Genomic DNA, 13,946 nt, shown 5'->3' with positions numbered 1-13,946 from the left:
GCTTGATAGAATTTCTCTAAGGAGAAGCAGGGCCTAGATTACGTCCTAATGTATCATGGACAGAAGGATCAATTTGAGTAAGTCTCTGGGGCAATATCAGGGTACTTAAACTTAAACAATGTCAGGTATGAAACAAGTCATAAGCATCATAAAAATCATAATTCCATATTTTTTTCTTCACAAAAGTTGAACAAACTTAAATTGATCAGAGTCATAATCTCATCCATCCCTTAAGAGGACAAATATCATTAAATAGACACCACAGGCAAACTAAAGTTAGTTTAGAAATTTATCTACTTTTAGAAGATTCACAATGTATTGCTTAAGAGGGGAATTTATGTATCACCAAGGTAACTAAGAAAAACTAGGGCAGAGAAATCCTCCCTTACAAAGTTAGTTAGAGGAATAGCTAAATCACTAGGAATCTCAGACTTTCCTTTGATTTCTACCTCAGGAATACCACAATTAACATTATTATGCCATAAGTCAGGTTTTGGTATGGTGAGGTTAACATAAAGAAAAGACTTTCACTTGATCAAAAAGTTGCCAGAGGAATAGCCTTGGTCCTCAACCAATAAAGAAAGAAATGTGGGCATTCCCCTCTTGCTTACAAACATTATGAAATATAAAGACAAGTACAATACAACTGTGAACATCAATATTAAGTAACAGTAAGTCTTCTTATTTCTGGTAATCCACTACCATTTCCAGACTATCGGTTTCTCTGGTTTCTTTCAAGTCCCAGCTAATTTCCCACCTTCTCTGATAATACTTCCCTGATGCTAATGACCTCTGTAGGTTGTCTTGATTTTTTTTGTATATATCTTGTTTATATCTCATTTTCATGTTGTCTTCCTTATTAAATTGTAAGCTCCTTGAGAGTAAGAATGCTTGCTTTTCATTGTATTTCTGCTTTATCTATTTTAAAAAACCTCACTTTGCTCTCCATATCATTTGTTTGCTTGCAAGTGATTGAGTCAAAATAATTTTGGTCAAGAATTTGGACTAACTAAAGAGGTAGAGATCATTGCCTTTTACCTGTTGACTTACTTTCCTATGTTTGTATATATCTTCTAGTTTCAAGACTTTGGCTTTTATATTGATTTTTTTTATAGAGCCAGTTTTTCTTTTTTTTATTAAAACTTTTTATTTTCAAAACATATGCATAATTTTCAACATTCATTACTGCAAAACTCCGTGTTTCAAAATTTTCCCTCCCTTTCCTTCACCTTTACCCCTGACAGCAAGTAATCCAACATATTAAACATGAGCAATTCCTTTATATATATTTCCACAACTATCATGCTACACAAGAAAAATGAGATTAAAAAAAGGAAAAAAATGAGAAGGAAAAGAAAATGCAAACAAACAACAAAAAAGGTGAAAATACTATGTTGTGATCCACACTCAGTCCCTGCAGTCCTCTCTCTGGGTGTAAATGGTTCTTTCCATCACAAGACCATTGGAATTGGCCTAAATCACCCTGCTATTGAAAAGAGCCATGTTCATAAGAATTGATCATCATATAATCTTTTTGTTACTGTGTAAGTAATGTCTCTTGTCTAGTCACTTCACTTAGCATCAGTACCTATAAATCTCTCCAAGTCTTTCTTAAATCATCCTGCTGATCGTTTCTTATAGAACAATAATATTCCATAACATTCATATACCCATAACTCATTGAGCCATTCCCCAATTAATGGGCATCCACTCAGTTTCCAGTTTTTTGCCCCTACAAAAAGAGCTGCCACAAACATTTTTGCACAAATGGGTCCTATTCCCTTTTTATGATCTCTTTGAGATACAGATCCAATAGAGACTCTGCTAGATCAAGGGGTATGCACACTAAAGCCATTTTTCCAAGATACTTTCAGTTCTCTAATTCATGTTCCAATATTTTGTCAACAGTCCTTCTCTATAAAATGAGACACATGGATCAAATGATTTCTAACATCAATTACAGCTCCAATAATCCATGATTCTAATGTATCAGATGTTCATTATCAAGTCCTGACATAAACCAAATATTAAAGAAATGAAATGAAAGTGAAAGAGAAAAGAAATGCATCTTTATTTGAGATAAAGAAGTTTGCAAAGTGGGGTCATCCATGAATGTGGAACAACATGGATTTCACAAACTAGAGGCCATGGAAAAGTCTTTTAAACTCTCAAGAGGAAAGCAAAAGAGGCAATACAAGGTAGCAAGACTTCATGATGAGATAGCAGAGTCTTGTCATGAGCTAGAAAGGCCTGGTAATGAGATCTGAGCCACTTTCCACAATCCAAGCTGAGAGAACCATTTATACTGGCCATTTTGTCTTTCATGCCTTGAATGCTAATGGAAGGGGACAAGGACATCAAAGGCCTAGATCCAGCTTGAGTCTGATTCTCTTACAAGGCAAGATCTCAGGCTGGGATTTAAGGTTTGATTCAGTTCAACCTAATTGACATTACCTTGCTGGAAATGCTACTGATATTCTGACATTGTTAGGGTCATTTAAGGAGTGGCAGGTAATATTACATTTGGTATTGACAATTATATAACAATTTTATGTCATCATTAAGTGCCTATGGTGTACATGGTGCTAGGGTTTATAAAGGCAAATAACATATAATTTGATCTCTGAAAAGATTGCCACACAGTGTGTTCCACCTGACACAGTGCTGTGATTTTTGAGTGCTAGTTACATATTTCTATTGTAAGATGTTCTCTTAAGGATGCAAAAGGTGTTCTTTCTCCTTCTCTACTAAAAATCCTAAGTTTTCACACAATAACTCAGGAGATGGAAGCAACCAGAGATTTTGGAGTAGTTAAATGATTTTTGGGGTGTTGTCTTGACTGTGCTTTTAGCACAGCTTGTTAGGACACTCTACAGCATCCACAGCCTTTCACATTAATATCCAAAGTCTTTGACTTTTGAAATCTTTGAGAAAAATTCTTTGAGAAAAATAGTAATTTATGTTAAAGTTAATAATGACTTAATTGTCACAACACAGCTTCTGTTTAGATGGGCTGACAAATTAACAAGGGCTAATTTTGGTTTAGTTAAGACTTAATAAAAATAATTTATAAAAAAGACAATTTGGCTAAAAATCAGCTATAAGCAAAAGCTTGTTTTGAGCCAGGGCAATAACAATAAACTAATAATAACAAATGTGTAATATGTATATGGAGAGGAGGTATGACCCAATGGATCTAGGACTGACCTTGGAGCAAGAATACCCAAACTCAGATCCTATCTGTCACATTCAGATTGGCAGTCTCAGCATGAACAAATTATTTAACACCTCAGTGCTCCAGGTAACTAAGATTATAAAGCAGCTCATGTCTGTCCTGGACCTTCTTGGATCTATACTTTATTGCTCTGACTTTTATTTGGTTCCAGGGATTTGATTATTATTTCTTTAGAGCTCAAATTCTCCACCAATATCTGCCTTTTGGAAATTTTAAAATAGATGTGCCATAGACATCTCAAATTAAATATATTGGAGGTGGATAGGTAACTCAGTGGACAGAACGCTGCATCAGGAGTTAGGAAAACCTTAGTTCAATCCTGGCCTCAGGTACTTATTAGCTATTTGATCCTGGGCAAGTCCATAAACTCTGCTTTAATCTACTGGAGAAGAAAAATGCCAAGAAAATCCCATGGACAGTATGATCCATGGAGTCATGAAAGTTGGACATAAATGAATTAACTGAACAATAATTTATAGTAATAATATACATACACATTTGTGTATAAATGTATATGTATGTATATACATACATATATACATATATGTATGCATGTGTATATGTATATATGTTGGAACACAAAAACAGAAGTATAATAGTCCTTGCTCTCAAGGAGTTAGATTATATGTGTGTGTGTATGTATATATTTACACACACATATACACACATATGTGTATATATGACATATATGTTTGTGTGAGTTTGTATCTATCCATTTATACATAAATTTATTGCTTTATAGTTTATAACAACATCCTTTCTTAAAGACCAAGCTTGGATATTTGGATTGATTATAAATCATAAAGTTATATACGATATATTAAAATAAAATTTTATTTTTATTTTCAAAGATTAACCTTATCTTCATTTCATTTTCTTTCTCCTGCTTCCACTGAAAAAGCAAAAAAAAATCCTTGTTACAAAGCTATATAGTCAAACAAAACAAAATTTCTCAATGTCCATGTCTAAAAATAATATATCTCAATCTGTACTCTAAGATCATCACTTCTCTATTAGGAGGTAGGCAGCCTGTTTCATGTTGAATCATCAACAATTTTGGTTGGTCATTGCGCTGATCAGGGTTCTGAAATTTCCTTTGCATTTCTTTCTTTCTTTTAAAAAATAATGATTTTAATCATTCAAAATCTTCCTTCTCTTCCTCACACCCCAACCTTCTCCCATCTACTGAGAACATTAGAAAAAACAAAACCCATTACAAACATGTATAGAGAAAACAAATGTCCACATTGGTCATGTCCTAAACATATTTGTTTTATTCTGTATTTTGAGAACTAATTGTAAGTGGTTAACATGTTTTGTCATTAGCCCTTTGGAATCCTTGTTAGTTATTATGCTGCTAAGAGTTCAGACTGATAGTATTTTATCCCATTTATATACAATTATGTATTCATCTATTCCCTAATTTATGGCTATCCTTTCATATTCCCATTCTTTTTTTTTAACCTTAACAAGAGTTATGGATTAAAAAAAAATCCTTAAATTTTTTTGTACTTGAAACTCATCCTTCCCTTAATCTATCCTCCTTCTCATTTCCCCTCCCCATTTTTCCCCTTTGCCTCCTATTTCCCTGTTGAGTGAAATGTATTTCTGTATCCAATGCTGTGTGTGTGTATGTATGTGTGTTTGTATGTTCTTCTTTTGACCAATTCATATGAGAATGAGATTCCAGTGTCCTACCCTCCTTTTTATATAGATGTCCATTTGTGAACCCTAATTATATAAAATCATTTTCCATATACTTCTTTTCCTTTCCCCCACTGATATATTTCTCTTCCTCTCTCTTTTCATTCAAGACATAACAGAACTACTTCCAGACCTTGTTTAATTATACTTCCTGTATGAACCTTGATGATGCTAGAGATCAGATGGGACACATATGCCATCTCCTCATATTTGGAAGTAAGTAGATTTTTTTCTTGTTTAGAATTTTATCATTCATGTTTTGTTTTTTATGTTTCTCTTTGCTCTTGTGTTTGAACTTCAAAGTTTCTCTGCAGCTCTGTTTTTTTCATCAGGAATACTTGAAAACTCCCTCTTTCTGAACACTGGGAAATGAATATAAACTGTTTGCATTTTTGTTTTTCCTCCCGGGTTATTTATACCTTTTGAATCCAATTCTCCCTGTGCAACAAGAGAACTGTTAGGTTCTGCACACATATATTGTATCTAGGATATACTGTAACCTATTTAACATGTAAAGGACTGCTTGCCATCTGGGGGAGGGGGCAGAGGGAGGGAGGGGAAAAATCGGAATAGAAGTGAATGCAAGGGATAATGTTGTAAAAAATTACCCTGGCATGGGTTCTGTCAATAAAAAGTTATTAAAAAAAAAGAAAACTCCCTCTTTCTTTAAAGGTCCATTTTCCCCCTCTGTGGCATTCTACTTTCTTGGCTCTAATTCCATATCCTTTGCCTTCTGCAATATCATATTTTAAGTTTTCTGTTCCTTTTTAGTGATGTCTGATAAATTGTATATGATTCTGACTGTGGATACTCTCTCCTTGGATTTTTTTTTCCTGACTGCCTGCAGTATTTTTGCCTTGATATGAAAAGTATAGCTTTTGTTTATGTTGTTCCTGAGAGTTTTCATTTCATGAAGGAAGTGTTCAATGGATTATTTTTATTTCATTTTTTGCCACCTCTTCCTTCTTTTCCTCCTCCTCCTTGTTCTCTTCCTTCTTTTTCTTCTCCTCCTTCTCCTTTCCTTCCTCCTCTTCCTCTTTTTTCTCTTCTTCCTCCTCCTTCTCACAAAATTTTGTGCCTTTTGTGCTAAGCTATTAATTCTCTTTTCAATTCTTTTTTCCATGACTCTCATTTCTTTTCCAGTTTTCTCATATATAAAACCTTTTTTTTTTTAACTCTTCAAAAAATAAACCCACCACTTTTGCTCCATCTCTTCCAGGAATTCTACTTGAGTTTGTGGCCAAGCTGTGTTTTTATTTTTCTTCTGAGGTAATAATTATTAATGTTTTGGAGTCATTATCTTCTGCATTTGTGTATTGAGTATCCTTGCTATCACAATAATTCATTATGATGGGATTCTTTTATTGTTTGCCTCTTCTTCCTGCCTATCTCCTGACTTCAGACTTCATGTTAGGGCTGGCTCTATAGTGCTCCTGGGGGGAAGGTTTGGACTGATCTCATCGGTATCCCCCTTCTTGGTGGTATTAACTGTTGTGCTATTCTAGGATCTCAGGGAAAGGCCAGGATCTGTAAACTTTTAGTGCTTACAAAAGGGGCAAAGTCTCATTGCTGATTCCCTGATCTGGATTTTGGTCTATGCAAGACCTCAGAAAGTCAAAAGTATAATCTCCATTTTGGTTTGGGATATGTGACCTAGTTATTTATCTGCAGGCTGAGCTAGACGCTGGAACAGAGACTCTGGTTTGTTTCTAAGGTCTGAGCCACACCATCATTGTTGCTGGCTCCTGCACATCTTCCTTTCTCAGCCCAGGGCATTGCTACCTGGAAATGCCACTTCCCTGTGCAGTTTCCCTTCTAAGTCCATCCTGCATCATTGACCTTGGGTAGTGAGTGAGAAAGTTGCTAGTCTACATCTGTCTCCATTGCAGTGCCTCAGTATGTGTCTGATGGTGCCCTGTCTGATTTTGGAACCTCTTCTTTACCTCCTCCAGGGTGCTGAAATGCTCCAAGCCTAGCAGGCTCCTGGTGAACCCTGTCCCCAGGGCCTGACACTTCCCCAATTATCTCTCTGTGCCAACTTTTTTTGGATTTTCCCAACAGAATTTGGTCTGGTGAGTTATCCAGATTGATTTGGAAGACTTTGAAAGAGAGCCCACTGCACTGCTTTCTCCCACCTAGGTTGCAGTGATATATGACTGGAGTCAAGGTTGGTGATACAGATTACCCAATTATTGTAATTTGTATTTTATTGTCTTGTACAATGCCTAGTATATAACAGAGGTTTAGTAATTGCTTGTCAATTGATTGATCTTGGCTAAGCCCTTATATGACTATGGGCCAATTAGATTAAGTGACTTACCCAACTTCACATAATTAGTGGAAGATTTGGGACTAGAACTAAGGTCTCCAAATTCCTGATGTTTCCTTAGAATCATCTCATTTGCTATCTTCTCTTCTTCACAAACTGAGCTTCTTAGCAGAAAGATAACATGATGCCCTGAGTATTACTAATTTGAGCTCTTTTATTCTGCACACTTTTACTTGAACTCATCCTCTCTTATCTCCCATTCCTCCAAGGAGAAATAACATCACCATGGCTTTGCCACAGGGAAGATGGGAAACTTTGGATCAGCTAATTCTATTTTCCTGTCCCTCGATTTTGCCCTCTGTCAAATGGGACTAATCCTCTGTTCTTGCTATTGTTTTTCCTCTACTGCAAGCATATTCAGATGATAAATGAAGCAAAATGACTGAAACTCTTTGAACCCCTGCAAATGAAGACAGTATATAAAGACAAGGTATTATTATTATCATCATAATTTTGAGCACCACTCTGCCAAGTGCATAGAGCAAAATTATTAATCATTCCTTAACTTTGACAGAACATGAGTATCCTTTTTGCAATTGAGATGTGCAGATAATTAAAAACTCTCTGCTGGTGTCTACCAATTGCTACCTTCCCTCTTGATTATCCTTTTGTACTTGAGTAGGATTGTTCACAACCATTGTGCCTCTGACAGGCCTTAAGGGTCTGCAATTCCTGTCTTAACATTGCCTAGGAAGCAAATTGTGACAGCCTCCCAACCCGATTTAGGATAGCTGGCTCTGTTGACAGTCTTTCCAATTGCCTAGGGAAACAACCCATGCTGGCAGTCTGGGGAAAAATGTTAGAATGTGGTTTAATTAAGCAAAGGAAGCCACAGTGTAGCAACCCATTTTGTCTTTGGTTAGTCTGTATATTGGTTTGTATGATGTTTAAAATGTTCAGAAAGAATTGGCTCCTTTAAGAAACCAGGTGGAGGAGTGAAGAGAGTCATTCACATAGAGGTAGGAGTCTGAGTGAGCAAATTAGAAACAGCTGGGGGGCATGCTGATAATGATACCCTTGTCAGTGGCAGTTGAGTCACCCCAAAAGGAGGGAAGATAGAAAGAAAAAAGAGGTCAAAGAGAAAGGGTATAAAATCTGAGTACTCTGGGGACTATGGAAACCAATTCGACCTAGAGATTTTCAAGTTGAGTGAGTAGCAAGGTGGTGATAAAGAGATAATTATCACTTTTTTTGTCACTGTATCAGTTGCATAGGGGCTAAAATCAAATGGGGCTATAAGCTGTGAAAATGGTCTGTGGCAACCAGGAAAGGGAAGAAAATTAAAACTTTTCCTTCTTTTAAAAAAAATCATTGCCAGTGATCATTGGAGAAAATAAATGTCCAAGATAAATTCACTTAGTGTGTGTGTTTTGCCATGTATATATACACATGGCTTTGTCTAAACTCAGATTTTAGGAATACCTTTATTAGGAAGACTTGGATTCTTACTTTGATGCCAACTGTGAGACCGGCCAGTTTTTCTCTCTTTAGAAGGGATACTATACAAGAATCATGCAGATCTATCTATTTCCTCCCTCTCCAAATAGTACTAATCTGGGAGAAATTACTTTTAGGATCAAGCCACATTCTTGTTTACTATTTCTTAAAGGAGAAGGTCTACTCCAAAACTATATCTCAAGATTTGACTCCCTACCCATCCAAATACTATTTACACAAAAGATTATTACAAATACTAAATAGCCAGGTTAATAATCAAGCTCAGTTATACAGATAATATGCACAGTGAATGAGTTCTACCCCTGAGAGGAAGACATTTCAGCTTAATTGAGAGAGTCTGCATCTCATCAAAGTGAAAATTTCCTTAAGTCTCTAGTCTTTTGCTAGGAAAGCTGGAAGTCATGGCTATGCTGAGGCAATGATTCTTTTACAATTTTGTTTCTTCCTTAAGGGGATTGAATGTGAAGAGAACCTGTAATGGAATGTCCTCTTTTGAAGACAGAAGTTAGAGGAACAAGGATTTCTCTGGTTCCAAGTTCTTATCAACGTTGTCCCTCAGGCAGGCTCAGAGCATCAGTAATCATTCCCTACACTAATGGACAGAGTATTATGCAAACATACTAGGATTGATTCCTAGGCTATCTTTAAGATTTAGGATTTCTTTGTGTTCTCCTCCTTCGAATGGTATAATGAAAATCGCACTAGCTTTGAGGTTTGACAGCCTGGATTTAAATCTTGGCTCTGTTATATTGTAGTCTCATGATATTGGTTATATCTTCCTCCTTTCTAGGTTTAAATTTATTATCCATAAATTAAGGGTCTTGATCATCTCTAAGGAAGGAGTTCCTAACCCTTTTGTATCATGGATCTCTTTTCAACCTAGTGAAACCTGCATAACACTTCATAGAACAATGTTTTTAAATGTATTCAGCACATTCACAGAACCCATGAATGCAGGGCTTATGCATAAATAAGAAGAACTAAAGACATAAATAAAATATATAGGATAACAAAAGAAATTAATTACATTGAAACATAGGTATTAAGATATTAAAAAAAAAACCTTTAATTTAATCCAGATTAAAGATAGCTACTTTAACACCCCATTGAGCTCAACATTGGAAGTGGATGTGTAGGGCTAGTGGAAAACCTGCACCTGCTTCTAGGCAAGATTGGATTAAAATCCCACTTTTGACATTTATTTAACATTGTGACTGTGGGCAAATCATTTGAGCCCTCTAAGTCACAGTTTTATCATTGAATATTATTTCCCTGGATAGTCTAGACCCTTTCTTTCAAATTAATTTTATTATTTCATCTTATTCTGTAAAGGATCACTTTTGTAGTTTGGTATAACATTTCATTTGTAAACTAACTTTCACAGTATTGTCATTTTTATTATATAGCTATAGCCCAAGCATGAGCACTGAATGTTCCTCTAGTTATTTAAGTAATCCTTTTTTGCTTTGAGGAGCATTTTGTACATGAATCTATACAACTGTTATGTGTTCTTTATATATATTATATATATTTATTTGTTACATATTCTATATATTATATTTTAAAAATTCCTTTGTCTATACTTTGTTGGATTTTTAGCATAAGTGAAAGATGAACTTTGTCAAAGGCTTTTTCTATATCTACTGGAAAATATGAAATTCTAGATGTTTTAGTTTTAAATTTTATTTATTTTGATTATTTTCAGGGTCTGGAATCATCCTTGAATCCCTAATATAAATTCAACTAATTCATGATAACTGATTTCTTGGATAAATTCTGCTTAAATTTGGAACTATGCCTAAAGGGCTATCAACCTGTGCATATCCTTGATCCAGAAGTGTTTCTACTGAATCCCAAAGAGATAATAAAAAAGGGAAAAGATCCCACATGTACACAAAATGTTTGTAGCAGCCCTTTTTGTAGAGGCAAGGAACTGGAAATGGAAGTGAATGTCCATCAGTTGGAGAATTGCTGAACAAGTTACAGTATATGAATGCTATAGGATATTATTGTTTTGTAAGAAACAATCAACAGGATGATTTCAGAACGGCCTGGAGAGACTTACATGAACTGATGCTAAAAAAAGTGAGTAGAACCAAGAAAACATTGAACACATCAACAATGAGATTATGTGATCAATTCCAATGGACTTGGATCTTTTCAACAGCAAGATGATTCAGGCCACTTCCAATGGTCTTGAGATGGAGACAAATATCTTCACCCAGAGAGAGGACTATGGAGATTGAACGTTGATCACAACATAGTATTTTCATTTTTTTTGTTGTTGTTTGCTTGCTTTTTTTTTCCTTTCTCATTTTTTCCCTTTTTGATCTGATTTTGTGAAGCATGATAAATGTGGAAATATGTACAGAAGAACTGCACATATTTAACCTATATTGGATCATTTGCTATCTAGAGAGTAGGGTGAGGGAAGAAAGGGAGAAAAATTTGGAACACAAAGTTTAGCAAGAGTGACAGTTGAAAATTATCTTTGCATGTATTTTGAAAATAAAAAGCTATTATTTAAAAAATAAATTGTGATTCAGTATTTGACAGGATTACTTTTTGATAATCTCTCGTCTGGTTCTTTGCTTTCTCCTCTCCTAATTTAGTTTATTAGAACTATTTTTATTTTATAAAATAAGTTTGACACACTCATTTTTTAAGACTAATTTAAGTAATATTGATATAAATTGTCCGTCAGAAATTTGATAGAATTATCTTGTAAGTACAATAAGATGAATATACCATTTGTGGCTCATCATTTTGTTGGTTTATTTTTCTAACCTTTTTGATCAGATCAGATAAAGGTTTGTATATTTTGTTAGTTCTTTTCAAAGAATCAGGTTTTCATTTCACCTCTACAATAGTCCTTTTTGATTTCCAATTTATTTATTTATTTTCGAATTCTCAATTTTTCTTTTTTTGTGCTTTTTTAAGATTTGTTATTTGTTGCATTTCTAATTTTCAAAAATGCATATTCAGTTAATTTATCCTCTTTTTTTCTTTCATTCATGTGTGATTGTGGGGATATAGCTTTTTCTCTGAGTACTACTTTAGCCTCATTCCATTCATTCAGTAACATTTCCATAATTTTAATTGATTTAAAAAAATTTACACCATCTACATATCCCAATATATTTCTCCAGTAATTCCTTCTAACAAAGGAGAAAAAAATAGTTAATACTATAAAAAATCTAACGTTATATTCAGGGTTCCATATTCATATAGTTTCCAACCTTTTCAAAGAAAGGAGGGAAATATATTCTTTGGTGCCATGTTTTGTCACTAATTTTGTAGTATTCAGTTTCTATTGTTTTGCTCTTACCACTTCCACATACACCAATGTGAATTTTTTTTCCTTGTTTTGCTTCGTTCATTTATGAAATTTCATGTTTTTCCATGTTTCTCAGTTTGCTTCATCATATTCATCAGCATATTTCTTTTTTTTTTTTTCTGCTTGAGGGAATAGAATGCTAAGAATCCTTGCCACAGCCGAGGTGTGATCAGAAACAACTAAAATGGGTTTTTGACTTTAAGTTGAAAGTTGAATCAGAAGAATTAATGGGAAAAAGATAAAGGTAAAGGAAATGTTATTTTATTTTATTTTTTATTTTTTTGATGCTTTCTACTATCCTGTTTGAAGGGAGGTGATGTCACACAGGAAATGGAGGGCATTCAGGAAAGACTTCCTGGAGAAGAAATCTAAGCTGAACTTAAAAAATGTATGGGAGGTGTAAAGATAAAGAGCAAGGATATTCTAGATTTCTGAAATTGTGTGAAGAAAAACATCATGGCAGGAAAATATATGGTACATTTGAGGGATTGAAAGTTGACCAATTTGTTTAAAATGTGGAATACAGAGAAAGTAGTAATATGCAATAAGTCTGAAAAGGTCTAATAGCACCTGGATTTTAAAGGATCTTGTTATATAATGAACAATTTTTAAATATATGAAAAGTGTAGAAAATGTCATCAGTTGAAAAGCCTATAGCCTTTAATACAGAGGATTATTCCTCCAAATGGTTGATATAGGACAGTGTTATCAAATTTGAATAGATATGAATCTTACAGGATCCCACCGGATATTGTGATTAAAAACCACAATTTATTATCACCTATGTTGTATTTCTTTTTGTTTAACATTTCACAATTACAGATATACTTTGGAAATGTTGTGGGTTTGGTTCCAGACCATGGCAATAAAATGGCAACACAACAAAGTGAGTGACATGAATTTTTTTGATTTTCCCATGAATATAAAAGTAATATTTACTTATACTGTAGTCTATTAAATGTTCAATAGTATTATTTCTTAAAAATAATGTATGTATCATAATTAAAAATTTCTTTGTTGCTAAAAAATGCAAAGTATCATCTGACCTTTAGTGAGTTATAACATTTTTGCTTGTGGAGAGTCTTGCCTTAGTGTTAATGGCTGTTGAGTGATCAGGGCATTGGTTGCTGAAGGTTGGGCTGACGGTAGAATTTCTTAAAATAAGACAATAATGAAGTTTGCCCCATCAATCATCTCTTCCTTTCACTTGAACACTTAGAGACCATTGTAAGGTTATTAATTGGCCCAATTTCAATATTGTTTTGTCTCAGGGAATAAAGGGACCCAAAGAAAGGGATAGAAATGGGGAATGGCCAGTAGGTGGAGTATTCAGAACACATACGACATTTATGGATTGACTTCATGGTCCTTATGTGATCAGGGTTTATGGTACTCCAAAAAAATTATAACAGTAATGTCAAATATCACTGATCACCATAATAGGAATAATAATTTGAAAGTTTGCATTACCAAATGTGACACAGAAACAGAATGTGAGCATATGCTGTTGGGAAAAATGGCACTGATAAATTTGCTAGATGCAAGGTTGCCACAAACCTTTAATTTGTAAAAAATAATTCAGTTTCTGTGAGGTGCAGTAAAGGAAGCATTCTAAAATGAGGTAGATCTTAATCTGGTTCTTGTAGACCTGGAATTTGACACTCTCTGATAAAACTATGGCCTTTCCTGGTAGGGCAGAGACTTATTGACCCACAATATCTTCAGAAGGTGGTGGATTTTGTATTAGAAGATACTGAAGATCAATCCAAGCCTGACAGGGAATGTTGCCAATGTGATGTCCAACAAAAAAGCTGCAAAATGCCATCATCAGAAGACTTTGACTGCTCTGCAGCATCAAAAAAATACTTCTTCCTGAATCCTGA

The sequence above is a fragment of the Antechinus flavipes genome, chromosome 2 (genome assembly GCF_016432865.1).
Source record: "Antechinus flavipes isolate AdamAnt ecotype Samford, QLD, Australia chromosome 2, AdamAnt_v2, whole genome shotgun sequence".
Classification (NCBI taxonomy): Eukaryota; Metazoa; Chordata; class Mammalia; order Dasyuromorphia; family Dasyuridae; genus Antechinus; species Antechinus flavipes.
This window is presented reverse-complemented; position numbering follows the sequence as displayed.